At 36.6% G+C, this 14,648-nt stretch overlaps 1 pseudogene; it reads right to left on the bottom strand.

The window, feature by feature from the left end:
• LOC137763546 (cytochrome c oxidase subunit 7A2, mitochondrial pseudogene) overlaps window positions 1-10,421 on the bottom strand; it is a 36,546-nt pseudogene extending 26,125 nt beyond the window's left edge.
• Window positions 10,422-14,648: the final 4,227 nt, after the last annotated feature.

Raw genomic sequence — 14,648 nt, 5'->3', positions numbered from 1 at the left:
TTTTTACTATGTGCCTCGGATTGTTTCTCCTTGCGATTATCCTGCCTGGGACTCTGCACTTCCTGGACTTGGGTGGCTCTTTCCTTTCCCATGTCGGGGAAGTTTTCGACTATAAGCTCTTCAAACATTTTTTCGGGTCCTTTCTCTCTCTCTTCTCCTTCTGGGACCCATATAATCCAAATGTTGGTGCATTTAATGTTGTCACAGAAGTCTCTTAGGCTGTCATTTCTTTTCATTCTTTTTTCTTTATTCTGTTCCATAGCAGTGAATTCCACCATTCTGTCTTCCAGGTCACTTATCCATTCTTCAGCCTCAGTTATTCTGGTATTGATTCCTTCTAGTGTATTTTTCATTTCAGTTATTGTATTGTTCATCTCTGTTTGTTTGTTCTTTAATTTTTTTAGGTCTTTGTTAAACATTTCTTGCATCTTCTAGATCTTTGCCTGCACTTTTTTCCAAGGTTCTGGATCATCTTCACTATCATTATTCTGAATTCTTTTTCTGGAAGGTTGCCTATCTCCACTTCATTTAGTTGTTTTTCTGGGGTTTTATCTTGTTCCTTCATCTGGTGCATAGCCCTCTGTCTTTTCATTTTGTCTATCTTTCTCTGAATGTAGTTTTCATTCCACAGGCTGTAGGATTGTAGTTCTTCTTGATTCTGCTGTCTGCCCTCTGGTGGATGAGGCTATCTAAGAGGGTTGTGCAAGCTTCCTGATGGGAGGGACTGGTGGTAGGTAGAGCTGGATGTTGCTCTGGTGGGCAGAGCTCAGTTAAACTTTAATCCGCTTGTCTGCTGATGCATGGGGCTGAGTTCCCTCTCTGTTGGTTGTTTGGCATGAGGTGATCCAACACTGGAGCCTACAGGCCCTTTGATGGGGCTAATGGTGGACTCTGGGAGGGCTCACACCAAGTAGTGCTTCCCAGAATTTCTGCTGCCAGTGTCATTGTCCCCACGGTGAGCCACAGCCTCCTCCCACCTCTGCAGGAGACCCTCCAACACTAGCAGGTAGGTCTGGTTCAGTCTCCCCTGGGGTCACTGCTCCTTCCCCTGGGTCCCAATGCACACACTACTTTGTGTGCCCTTCAAGAGTGGAGTCTCTGTTTCCCACAGACCTGTCAAAGTCCTGCTATCAAACCCTGCTACCCTTCAAAATCTGATTCTCTGGCAATTCCTCCTCCTACTGACGGACCCCCAGGTTAGGAAGCCTGACATGGGGCTCAGAACCTTCACTCCAGTGGGTGGACTTCTGTGGTATAACTGTTCTCCAGTTTGTGAGTCACCCACCCAGCAGTTATGGGATTTGATTTTATTGTGATTGCACCCCCACTCCTGTCTCATTGCGGCTTCTCCTTTTTCTTTGGATGTGGGGTATCTTTTCTGGTGAGTTCCAGTCTTCCTGTCAATGATTGTTCAGCAGTTAGTTGTGATTCTGGTGCTCTCGCAAGAGGAAGTGAGCGCACGTCCTTCTACTCTGCCATCTTGACTTAAACTCCTCTCAGCTCTATTTCTATTAATAGGAGAAGTTGTCAGATAAAAGAACATTAATTTCAGGACCAGTTATTTAGACTCATGTTAATAATGTTTAACACACTGTTCACAGTATACTAAAATATTCTGCTCACAAAACAGAGTTGGTAAAGTATCAGCATCAATCCAGCCTCAGTTGATTTACTGCCTTTCACACAAGAGATGTGTGTATTTCAACCAAAGTCTGAATTAAGTACATACTTGCCAAATGTCATATTTACAAGGTCAAAAACTAAACTCCCTCATCAAAAATGTTAAGGAATGAACATCTTAGAAGTATTTCTTAATAATTCAGGTTCCCAATAATGATGTCTTTAAAATTAGAAATTAAAATTAAATTAGTAGTGTTCAAAGTTGTAACATAAGCAAGTTAAATTGAAGAATTTTAATACTTAATTTCTTTAAATTTTATTATTTACCATACTTGTTCACTTGTAATAATGGACCAAATAATGACACTCAATTTAGCACTATTTGACCTACATGTTTAAGTTCTTATAGTAATGTGTACTATTTGTATTTTTTAAATATCATTTATAGTGACTGGTAAAAATAATAAAGAATATATTTTTTGAAAAAAAATTGTATATGCTTTCTACATTTTTCCATCACTTCACTGATACTCTAAGAAACATCTAAGGCATATGAATTCACACTTTTTAGAAAAAATTACAAAAGTGTATCTTAATTTAATTTTTTTCTTTTTTTAATTTAAAAAAATTCTATTTATTTAAACTAAAAAAAAAAACAACAAAAAAAACCCAGTTCATCCATTTCTCCCTTTTCCATCTACCCCCCCAACCTCTGGAGCACCAATCTGTTTTCTGTATCTATAAGCTTAGATTATCTATCTCCCTCTCCATCTTTCTATCAATATAGATAGATGGATAATTTTAGATTCCACATATAAAAGAGATCACCAGGTACTTGTCTTACTCTGCCTGACTTATTTCACTTAGTATAATGTCCTTGAGGTCCATCCATCTTGTCACAAGTGGCAAGATTTCATTCTTTTTCATGGCTAAATAATATTCCATTGTACATATATATCACATCTTCTTTCATCCATCAATGGACACTTAGATTGTTTCCATGTCTTGGCTCTATAAATAATACTACAATGAACATGGGGCTATACACATATATGCATGTGCATATATTTTTTTCAAATTAGTGTTTTCATTATCTTCAAATAAATACCCAGAAGTGGAATTGCTGGGTCATATAGTAGTTCTATTTTTAATTTTTGAGGAACCTCCATACTGTTTTCCATAGTAGCGGTACCAATTTACATTCCCACCAACAGTATGCAAGGCTTCCCTTTTCTCCACATCTTTGTCAACACTCATTATTTCTAGTCTTTTTGATAACAGCCATTCTAATAGGTATGGGGTAATACCTCATTGTGTTCCCAGCATGCTTTAGATATGTAAACTAATCAATCCAGAGCCATGCCTCCTTTATCTGGTCATACCACCCAGGAGGCAGTACTCCTCTGCCTTAATCATCCCAGGGCCAGGTAGCAGGTAACTAAGGACCACCTTAGAGCTTACAGCCTGCCAAAATTTTTCAAACAAACCAAACCTGACCTATTTACAATGCCCTGCCTTGCCTTTCTCTCAGAAAATCCAAGCCTACACGCCCCCCTCACCTCTGCCCCTTCTGGCTCCTGACCCATGCTAGTGCTTTCTCATGTTGCTCTTCATGTTATGCCATGCCTTCTGTTTCCAGGACCTATAAGTATAATAAACTTTGTTTTTCTGAGCTTCCCCTTGGTGTCTTCTTGTGGCTGTACCTGAATGACCATCACAGAACACAGAACATGATGTTTATGTTTCACTTGTTTTCCTGTTTTATACATGCAGTATTATTGCTATAATTGTCCATCAGTATCTAGTCTCTCTTGCTACCTTTTAATAATAGGTAGTATTGGGTTTAGCTGGCCTGTGACTGCCTGGCTAGAGGTGACATTTCCTAGCCTCCCTTGCAGCTGGATGTGGCCCTGTGATTAGGTTTTTGCCCAACTTATCACATAGATGAGAAATAAACTTGTTTTTGTTCATCTAAAAGGCAAAACTGGGAACAGCATCTAGGAAGTATATAGAAGTGAGTTTCAATTAAATATGGAAAATTACTTTCTAACAATGATATTCTTTAGAGGTTACTGCCCTTCCAACACTATATCTTCTTTTCCATCAAAGGTTGGATAACAACCTTTGCTCCAACAACAAGACAGAAGGAGCAATTTCTAAACTGAATAAAACTTTGGAATATATGGACCTTAATGGTTCTTTCAGCCCTAGTATTCTACAATTCTAAGCCAGATAGGAAAAGAAAAGTTGGGACAAGGGAGAGAAAGTAGGAGGCAGGAAAAAAGAGCCAGACAGAATGAGGCAAAGGAAAGGAAGGGGTAAGGAAAAGGCAACTTTTAGAACCAAGGAATAGATTACTGGGAAATGCATTGAGTACCTAGAAAAAATTTTCTTTAATTATCATTTTTATACAATACCAAATTTCACATATCCTTGCCCTTTTTAAAAAACAAAGAAATAACCACAAAATCTTTCAAACAAATATATTTGAAAATCTAGAGGGCAAGCTCTAGATTCAGAGTATAGAAAAAAATTATGTCCCATGGTTGTGAGATTAATTTATTGGAATTGAAGATTCCTCTTATTCATCATTTATAGTAGTTTTAGATGATTTTATTGATTCATGTTATAATCATGGAGTAATTTACTATCTTAATTTATAACATGACATCTGTTGACATTCGCCATACTTGTATTTATATCTGCACTTTACAGATTCTGTCACTTCACAGACATCTTAGTTAACAGTTCCCTCCAAGTTATTAATAAGTTTAATTAAAGCAAATAAGGTAAAGGACTTTGTCACGCTCATCCTTCTACTGTCTCTAGTGCCTAACACAATGCCATTATTATAAGTATGGCTCAGAAATACTTCTATGCAATGATCGTTTATTAGCCCCACTGTGTTGCTGCCAATGCCCTGGGCACTGGAAGCAATGCAGCATGGTGGTTAAGATTGCAGGCTTCCAGGTCAGATGAGTCTGTGTTTGAATCCCTGCTCTGATACTTAGTGTACCTCAGTTTTTTATACCTCACCTGTAAAATGAACAAAATAATAATACTTCCTTCCCAGGTGAAGACAATAAGGTAATATGTACAATATGCTTAGCATAGCCTGGCATACCGTTAAGTCCTCAATAAATGTTATTTATAAGTCAAATCACATAGTATCTATAAAATGATGTCAATAATATAACCATTCATATTATAACCTATGTACTATAATTCACTGAATAAATATTCCATGAGGAAAGGACTTTTTGCCAATTTTTTTTTCATTACTGTATCTCCAGTGCCTAAAACAGTGCCTGGAACATAGCAAGTACTAAAAAAAGTATTTTAAATAAATAAATCAGTAATCACGACATATTTTTCCATTAAAGTAATTTAATTTTCTTTATTACAGGCATTCATTTCAAGAATTATAAACCACATGGACGAATGCTCTATTAAGATTAAGTGAAGCAGGACTTCTAACATATCAAGATAATCTAGTTCCTTCCAAGATCCTGCCTTAGAAAGACAATATAGGCAATAACTACTTACAGTAAAATGCCTACCTTTATATAATATAAATAATAAAATCTTCAAAGTGGCAATAAATGTGGCAATAAATGTGTTGAGTTAATGAAGCATACCATTAAGACATTCAGAGAAGCCTTAACACATAAGAACTTGAAAACCCAAAATGATAAATTCTTGATATTCTTATTACTCTCAGGACTACACAAGACAAATTCTTTTAACAGAAGAAATTAAAATGCTAATGACTTCAATCTTATCTCCCAACAACATACTTTAGTAGTTCCTGATATATGGCAAAATAGCTTATGCACATTTGTTTTTCCATTCAGTCCTCCAGAAAATTTGCCAAAAGGTAGGGTTCCAGGTGGAACAAAAGAAAGAAAATGTGAAGAATTTGAATAACCCATAGGATTTATATTTAAGAACTATATAATGACTGTGCTGGAGATGTGAAAATAAAATGAACACCAAACACTTCTCTCTGCCAGATTTTCCTTCTCCCTTTTTCTCAGAACCCTCATTGCCTTTAAAGAACTGCTCCTCACCCTTCAAACTATGTGGTTCTGGCAGGGCTGGCAATGACAGTGTCACAGCCTCCTTACATACTGAAGCAGGAAGAAGAAATCTGCTTCCTTTAAGGTGGCTAAGTTAGGACTGCTGTAAATTTCCAATTGCCTGAGTCACCTCCCTCACCACCACCTCATAAAGGAAGCCCCTCTCTATAGGAGGAAAGAACAACACAGATACACATAGATGTGGAAAGGATTTAGAGGTGAATGGCAGGGAGGGGTAGGACATGGAGGTGTAAGAAGAGAAAAGAGCAAGAGAGAAATAGTTGTTGAAATCACCTCTAATCTTTGGATTGAGGCAAACTGAAGTAGGGTAGCTAGTTCACCTCTGATCTTCTGAAGTATCTGAGCCAACAATTCTTTCTTTCTGCTCAAATTTCCTTGAGTTGTATTTCTTTCACTTATAAATAAAAGAATTCTGATAAATACAGGAGACTTTCAATTTACTTAGTCACAGAATATCTAGAGGCACAGTATAAATTTATAAATCAAATATTTAAAGTCTTATAAATACTCAAGATTTTTGACTTGTTTTCAACTTTTGTTTTCTATTTTTAATGTTTTATGCATTTATATGATTAAAACTACAAAATATTTGGGTTTTACTCATTGAAACTGTTCTCCTCGAGATGTGAATGTCCACACAATTAATAAGAGTGAAGAAAATAACTGATTCATTTTGAAGAAATTATCTTAGCAACTCAAGTTAATATAGTTATTATCAACAGAAGCAGCACAGGGATTAAAGAGCATGGACTTTAAAAACCAGACTTCTTGAATTCAAATTTACTCTTACTTACTAGCTGTGAAATCTTGGTTAAGTTATTCAACAGATATGTTTCCTCACCTGTAAAATGTATTATGGTATGGCTAAAGGATTTAACATGTGAAAAGTGCTTAGAAGAGCATTTGACACAGTGTAAGCATTGTGTAAACTAATGTAAGCATTGTTGGTCATTATTGCTGCTGCTGTTGTTATCTAAAACAACTGATGCTCAATTAGCAGATCTCAGGTTTCACCTGACTTGGCAAAAACAATGCAGTGCTTTAAAACGCCTCATTGACTGGCTTATTTTATCATCTCACACTTTGCTTCAAAGAAAAAAAATGAGGATCAGAACTGCCCCATAGATGCACAAAAGTTCAGGTGTACACATCCAAATTGATGAAGCATTTTAGCAATGTTAGTAACATCAAAGCCAAGAATAGCATGGTGGTTCCCTCTGCCACTTACTCTTTTTCCTCTAAGGAAAAGGAATGCAATGGAAAGCAAATTATCTGACTGGGAGCTTGGGACTTGAGACAGAAAGAATCTAATGCTGATTGCTTCTGCGTGTTTTCTATGACAATATGATAATATGTTCAAAAACAATGTTTGCCCTGTGATTCTAGAGATCTCATGCTCAAATATGCAGAGGACCAGGCATGCAGTGTAACTATGAGAAGCACTCTGAGTGTAAGCAGTTAAATTCAAAATTGTAAAAACACACTGTAAGTAAAGAAACGGAAAAACAAAACCAAAACAAACAAACAAACAAAAAAGACCAACCTGCTGGTCATATTCAGCTATTTAGATGCCTGGTTATACACTCAAAGGTGAATAGTGACTTCATCTGGGTAGTAATATTACAGTTGATTTTTATTTGTGTATGTGCCTTTTATTATTTCCTAAGTGTTTCACAATGTATATGATTTCCTTTTATCATCAAATGAGAAAAGTATACAAAATATGTGATTTTTTTAAAAAAAGTATAGGTTCAGTGACTCAGCTACACCTAACTGAATTTGCTAATTTGTTACATCTAAGAAAATCATAAAACAAGCTTTGTGATAAGAGGACAGAAATGAATAAGCACTTTAAGGAACAACTTTTACCAAAAGAAAGAGAAAGAAATCTGTGGGTGAGGTTAATTTGAGGAGGTGAAGTACGTACTTAGACGACTGGCTGTCACAGAGGAAAGTCCAATATAGCATTTTCACCAGGCAAAATGTGAAGGGATTCAAATAGACTGAATGTGGTAAGTGCTTTTTAAGTGTGGTAAAATTGTATTTAACAATCCAAAATGACTATCTAAAGAATTCTTTCTTTCTTTAAAGCTATAGCCATGCAGTTTGTCTCTAAACCATAATCCTTGACTGAGCATCTTTACAGATATCAATATTGTTTGCCCAGCACAGTAAGGGCCAGAAGAATCCATACACCCTTGTCTGGACTTTGTGTAGAAATGGGTGATGCCCTGGATGGAGTTAAAGAGATGGCTTTAAATTTTAAAAGTTTAATGTTTAAAACAAATGCTTTGGAACTCAGAACTCATCACATTAGGAAATTACCTTCTAAACTTTGTTTGCTTGTTAACTCAAAGACAAAGTCTATAAAATGTAAGGGGTGTGTGTGTGTGTGTGTGTGTATGTCTGTATAGAACTTATTTAGTGGAGTTGAACTAGAATCATAAGTATCCTAAAAAAACACTGGGTATCATAACTACACTAGAAGCTCTCTATAATTTTGAGACCTGTGAGACTAGTTTCATGAAAAAACACCAATCATGATGAATTTAAATCAGGAAGTGGGTCAGCCTTAAGGAAATATCATATTCTCAATCACCTGTGTGATTCTGTATTTCAGTGGAAATGCACAGTCTACCTACTTTAATGCTTCTAACTTCGTATGAGGTCTACAATAATAAATATGGGTGGGACACATGCATATTTTTCAAACAAAATAGAATGAGAGTTTAATGATTTTTTTAACATCTTTATTAGAGTATAATTGCTTTATGAGTTTAATGATTTTTAAAACTATTTGGAAAGTTAGCCTAAAGCAGTGAGAGCTTGTGTATATTAAAAGAGAACTTATGGGGCTTCCCTGGTGGCGCAGTGGTTAAGAATTCTGCCTGCCAATGCAGGGGACACAGGTTTGAGCCCTGGTCCGGGGAGATCCCACATGCCGTGGAGCAACTAAGCCCGTGCGCCACAACTACTGAGCCTGTGCTCTAGAGCCTGCGAGCCACAACTACTGAGCCCACGTGCCACAACTACTGAAGCCCGCATGCCTAGAGCCTGTGCTCCACAACAAGAGAAGCCACTGCAATGAGAAGCCCACACACCTCAACGAAGAGTAGCCCCTACTCACCACAATGAGAGAAAGCCTGTGCACAGCAATGGAGACTCAACACAGCCAAAAATAAATAAATAAAATAAATTTATTTAAAAAAAAAAAAAGAGAGAACTTACGGGCCGAGTTCCACCTCCAGGTGCTGTTTAGTCTTGCTGTTCGAACAAAAACGATTCAACAACTGCAAATAAAAAACAATCATCATATTGAGAAATTTAATCCACAAAGAGTCAAGAAAGGGAACATTTGTAAAGAGTCACATTCTGAAGAATGGAAATCTAGTACCTTATAAAATTAAAGTTTTATATTCAACATTACTGCAAACTATTTCAGAAAACTCGATGTAGCATTCTCGGGACCTTGTGAATATTAAAAGTTAATTTATATGTTGTCCATACAAAGTAATGTTTCAATTGTTTCCTGGAGTGATTTCATTGAAACATTAATTCTGCAGAATTTCTACAGATAGTAGGTATTAAATGTGGGAGGCAGCTTAGAATAGTAGTTGACTTCAAATTGTGCCTAAGCCATTTATGTAACCTTGGACAAACTTCTCAAATGCTTTACGCTTCAGTTTCCTAATCTGTCAAATGCAGGTAAAAATGGTATCTACGTCATAGGACTAATATATGAAGTTTTTAGAATAGTGTCTGGCACATAGTAAGTACTCAATAAATTCTAGTTGCCATTGTTGTTATTAGTATTACTGAAAAGTGGAAAATATGTTTATGTATGTTGGGTTAATAATATGAAACAGATTTCTTTTCTGAAGGATTTGGGAATTACTAATATGCTAATATTCATAGTGACTCTCCAAGGGACAAATAGAGTTTGCAGTGTTTTCCAAACATTTTTCACTGGAACCTTTTTCTTTTCCCTCAGCCTGTTTTTGAAAATTAATGTCAGTGAACAGACTTGAGGGATTAAATAAATAAAAAGAGAATTTCAAAAAGAATTTTTTAAAAAGATAATACAAACAAATTCATCTACTGTAATCAATCTAGTAAGGAATTTTTAAAACTCCAGTTCTAAAATCAGACAACCTGGCCTTTTGAGTACCAGCTCCATTACTTATGCACTGAGTGATCACAGGCAAGATAATGACCTTCGCTGAGCCTCTGCTTCCTCATTTGTAAAATGGTGATGGTAACAATACCTATCTCACAGGATTTCAGTGAGGATTAAATGGAACAGTACTTATAAAGTGTTCGCCAGAATGTGGTCAAGTGGGGGACAGAGATTCTGCTCAGGGCATCCTGTGCACTGGCATGTCTCCATTCTTCTACGTCCACATCCGACATGACCTTCTGATGCCACATGAGACTTGAGAATTCAGAATGTCTCCAAATATTTCTGATTAAGGACACATTATTGCTAGTATAAGATTTTCTTGAGTGATAACATAAATCCCAACCATAAAAGGCCATGGCATAATAAATCATTCACCTTCTCAGAGCCTTCATGACTGAGCCCTGCTGGGACTGTGCCATTACCAAGACTTTGGGGGCCAAAGGAAGCTGCTCAGAGAGATCCTGTATCTTCTCCTGCTCTGTGTGTGCTTGCTTCTGCCAGATTTCTGTATTCTTTGTCATTACAAATTGGGCAATTAATATAATTTATTATATTGGGGTATGAGTGGCACAGAGGAGGGGTGTTCTTTCTATCTGTAGCTAAACAGAAATATTACAGCAAAAACAGTGCCTCAACATAAGCACAAAATGAATATTAATTGTTAGCTATCATTCCCATTCAGAGTTGGAGCCAAGGTTTATGGGTCCAGAAGCTGAACAATGTGGGAGGACCCTGTCTGAAAAAAATTCAAAATTATCAAAACAAAAGTAGACACGGGACATTAGAAGGGAACCATGCAAGTAAGGGGCCCTGAAGCATAAGTTTCATTAGCTTTACGGTAAATCCACTCAGGGAACAGAAAAGACATGTTCTTGCCTTTTAGTTTTAAAGATAATGAGGAAAACAGACATTACCTAAGAATTGAAACAGCAGTCAAAAATAATAGAGAAAATTCAATTTGGGGTTATGCAAATGTCATGAAGCAGTATATAATAAATTTTTTGATGAATGGCACAGCATAGATATATTATAGGAGTTCAAAAGATAGAGTAATCACCAAGAACTGGATTATCTTAGAAGTCTTCATAGAGGAGGTGACATTTTAGTCAGGTTGAAAAGGGAGGATTTGGGTAGGCTGAAAGAAAGGGAAATTCTATGTGTTCAAAGGTTCAAATCATTTAAGTTAGAACGAGCAGACATGCTTGGTTGAGGCAGAGGTTTCTGGAAGAACAGTAACTGAACACAGTTTGAAGAGCAGCCAATCAAAGGCCTTGAACAGCAGTCTAACAATTTTGGGCTTAACCTTGCAAGCAAAACGGAGCTATTAATCTTCTTGAAAAAATGTAGTGACATAATCAAAGTGGTGCTTTAGGACCACCAGCCAGGTCATTGTGTGTGGGATAAGCAGGATCAGGGAGACGCTGGGAGCAGAAACCCGTCGCAAACCATACTGTAACAGTCTAGACAGTCCTCAAGAAGTCATGCTGAGGATGGAAATGAAGGGACATATTCAAGGGATACCCCCAAAGAACAATCAGCAGGATTTGATAACTGTTTGTGGAGGCAAAAAAATGAAGAGGTCAATGATGCATCAGGATCTCAAAGCTGGTAACTTGGAGAATAACAGAAACTGGTAAGTCAGAAATAAAAGTGATTGTGTATAAAGACAAGTTCAGATTCAGGTATGAGAAGTTTGGGATAAAGAAAGGGTATGTTCAGGTTTTCATGTCCACAACAAAGTGGTAAGTATGGTTTCAAGAGAGATTCTGGAGAAAGAATTTCTACTCATTAAATTCTAGTAGTTGAAGAAATGAATTTTTTAAACAGGACAATAGCATATCTTGGAAGGTTCTGGATTTGGAGTCAAGAGGCCTCAGATGTAGACACAGGTATGTTTAAGGTAGCCAGACTTCTAGACTCCTCACAGGCAGAGTTCCAATACACTATGATTCCATGAAAAGGTTACCTTATTTTCCCTAACTTATCCAATGAAATCTATAAATTACTAAAACATAAAATATCTGGATGAAAAATCTTTCTCAAAATATATAGCTACATTTTGAGAAATAAGAATCACAAGACTACCAAAAAATATTTTAAAGATACAGTTTTATAGTTCCTAGAACTTAGAGAACACTGTCAATTTAAATTTAAGGATGCGTGCTTTACAAATGCCATTAAATACCTGAAACAAATCAATTATCTATATTTATTACTTGAACTAACATTTTCACATGAATTGTTCATACTGTTTCATAGATAATTTTCTTAAATACCTACCAGATATAGACTGTTCATTCCAAAAATCTCAGTTCCAGGTCACACAGTTTTTGACCTCATCTTTCCATGTCACTGCACTTTCAGATATGTGGGATGAGTAGCATGAGGTATCTGGAAACTCTGAGAGGATTAACAGATATTGTAAGAGAGCACTGCCATATATCACAACACGTGCTCTCTATTTCTCTCAGCTTCGGCACTCAGAACAGAAAATTTCTCACCTTCATACTCCATCAAAAGGCAGTCCTGCTTCGCCTGGTAGTGCTGGGGATCATCAAAGAAAGGATCATTCACTTTCATCAGTAAGCCCTGGACCCCAGAATCAAACTTGAGAGTCACAGGGCTGTGCAGCACTGGTAAACTGTGCCATGTTGTGGTAATTCTATATTCCAACTGTCAAAATAAGACAGAAAAGCAAATCCCATGGTATACGTAAAGCAATGTCTTTCTTGCTTCCTTGGTCTTGATCAAATTAAACTGAAATAACATTTTTTACTAATATCCTCGAGGCAATCAATACCCCATTACATTTTAAGGAATTATATTAATTGTAGTAAGACATTTTTGTGCTGTATTCACGCACAGCAAAATTTGTACAAAAAATATTTTGAGGAATGGCTTTTTGTGACTTAATACACAGGTACTTTTATTTATGTAGTATTTACAATGTTTAATGATGTGAATTTGCTTTTATTCATTTGTTGGGGAAGCAGAAAACTTTCCTTTACTCTTCTAGGTTCTTCCAGCTGGTCTAAGAATTAAATTGACGTGAGACAGATTAAAAGGAGAAAATGAAACTTAATTTTGTACATATGGGAACCCCACATACATGAGAGGTTCAAAGACCAAAAGGTAAAATGATGTATAGATGCCATCCTGAGCTAAGGAATGGGATAGGGGCCCAGGGCTTCCAAGGATAGAAGGGTTATTCACAGGACAGTAAGAAGAAAAGCAGAAGTTTGATAATTAGATGTTTGCCCTGCCATATAGATGGGGCCACTTAGATAAAATTTATCTCTGGTAATAAATCTTTTCTGGGAAAAATTCCTAATTCAAATTCTTCTGCCTTTCTCTAGTTAAGAGAAAGGCAGTAGTTTCTCTTGAACCTGCAGGGACTCAATTGCTCCCAGCTCAAAACAATCTTCATACAAAAGTGACACATTCTGAGGAGGCTCATTCCGAACCCCTACACATTCCATAAATAATTTTTGAGATCGTATTATGTGTGCAGCTTCTCACTAGGTTCTGCAGAGAAAATTCAAAGTAGAAGATGTAACCCCTGCCCTAAAAGAACATATAATCTTTATAATCAGAAAGAAAGACAAAATGCACATCTAAAAACCAATGAACAGTTCAACGAAGCATAGATTTAGAACCTGGCTGGATAACACAGAAAAGTAATAGAAACACGGAGATAAATATAGGTTGGAGTAGTCAGAAAATGCCTCCTGGGACTTGAGCTGCACATGAAAGGAAAATACATATGTTGAATATAACTATCTCGGATAGTTTATTCTGGGTATTTATTTTACCTACTTCAAGTTTTTTGAGAACAGGAAATAATGATGTCAATTAGACAGCATTTATTATTCACAGCCCATGCTAGCTTCTGACTTCTATGTATCCCCCCAAAATGTAATATTAGAATGTTGTTCTTACCTGGGTATACATTAAATGCTTATTAAGTGTTAATCAATTAATAAAACAAACATTTCTTGTGTAACCACCATCTGCCTTTTCTGTGCTAGATGTTAGAACTCCAAAAACAAGACACTTCCCTTGCCCTTAGGTAACTCACAATCTGGTGGAAAAGAGAACAGTGAACAACACGTGAGAAAACTGTGAAAGTGCTGTAACAGAAGTATGGGAGCCCTGAGCAGGAAGCCTCTCGTTCTGACTGTGGGGATTGGAAGAGTAGACAGTGTCAGCAAAGACTTCACAGAAGTTACAACTGAAAGATGTGCTGGAAAAGAACAGGAAAGGACACAAGTGTGATTATGAATGGAGAAAACTGCTTGTTAAAAGGAGCATAAGGAGCATGGTGGGTGATGGGGGGATATACTGAGAGAAATGATGCTGGAAGAGGGTGAAGATCCTGGGGGCTAACATTAGAGTTTATGCTGAAGCTACGGGAAAACAATGTCCGGTTCTAAGCAGAGAATTTACTGACAAGGTTTATGTTTTAAAAGAATTACTCTGAAGGATGTCTAGAAGAACAAAAATACTCTAAGAAATTTGGAGTCTTATTCAAAATTTAATTTTCTATTCCAATTTCCCCTAACTAAACTGGTTAAGTCTTCGTTTTCAAAGTTATAGTCTTTATTTCAAATGATTCTGTGAAACGTCTGTGAGAGAAAAGGATCTTAAAGAATAGAACTGAACTCAATTCAGTAACAATGGGACTCTTTATTCCCTCTCTACAACATAATACTTCTTGAACCGCTGAGTGTTAGGTACACTTATGCATT

The sequence above is a fragment of the Eschrichtius robustus genome, chromosome 4, assembly GCF_028021215.1.
Source record: "Eschrichtius robustus isolate mEscRob2 chromosome 4, mEscRob2.pri, whole genome shotgun sequence".
NCBI lineage: Eukaryota > Metazoa > Chordata > Mammalia > Artiodactyla > Eschrichtiidae > Eschrichtius > Eschrichtius robustus.
Note: the sequence above shows the minus strand (reverse complement) of the source record. Positions and strands in the feature narration are given on the sequence as shown.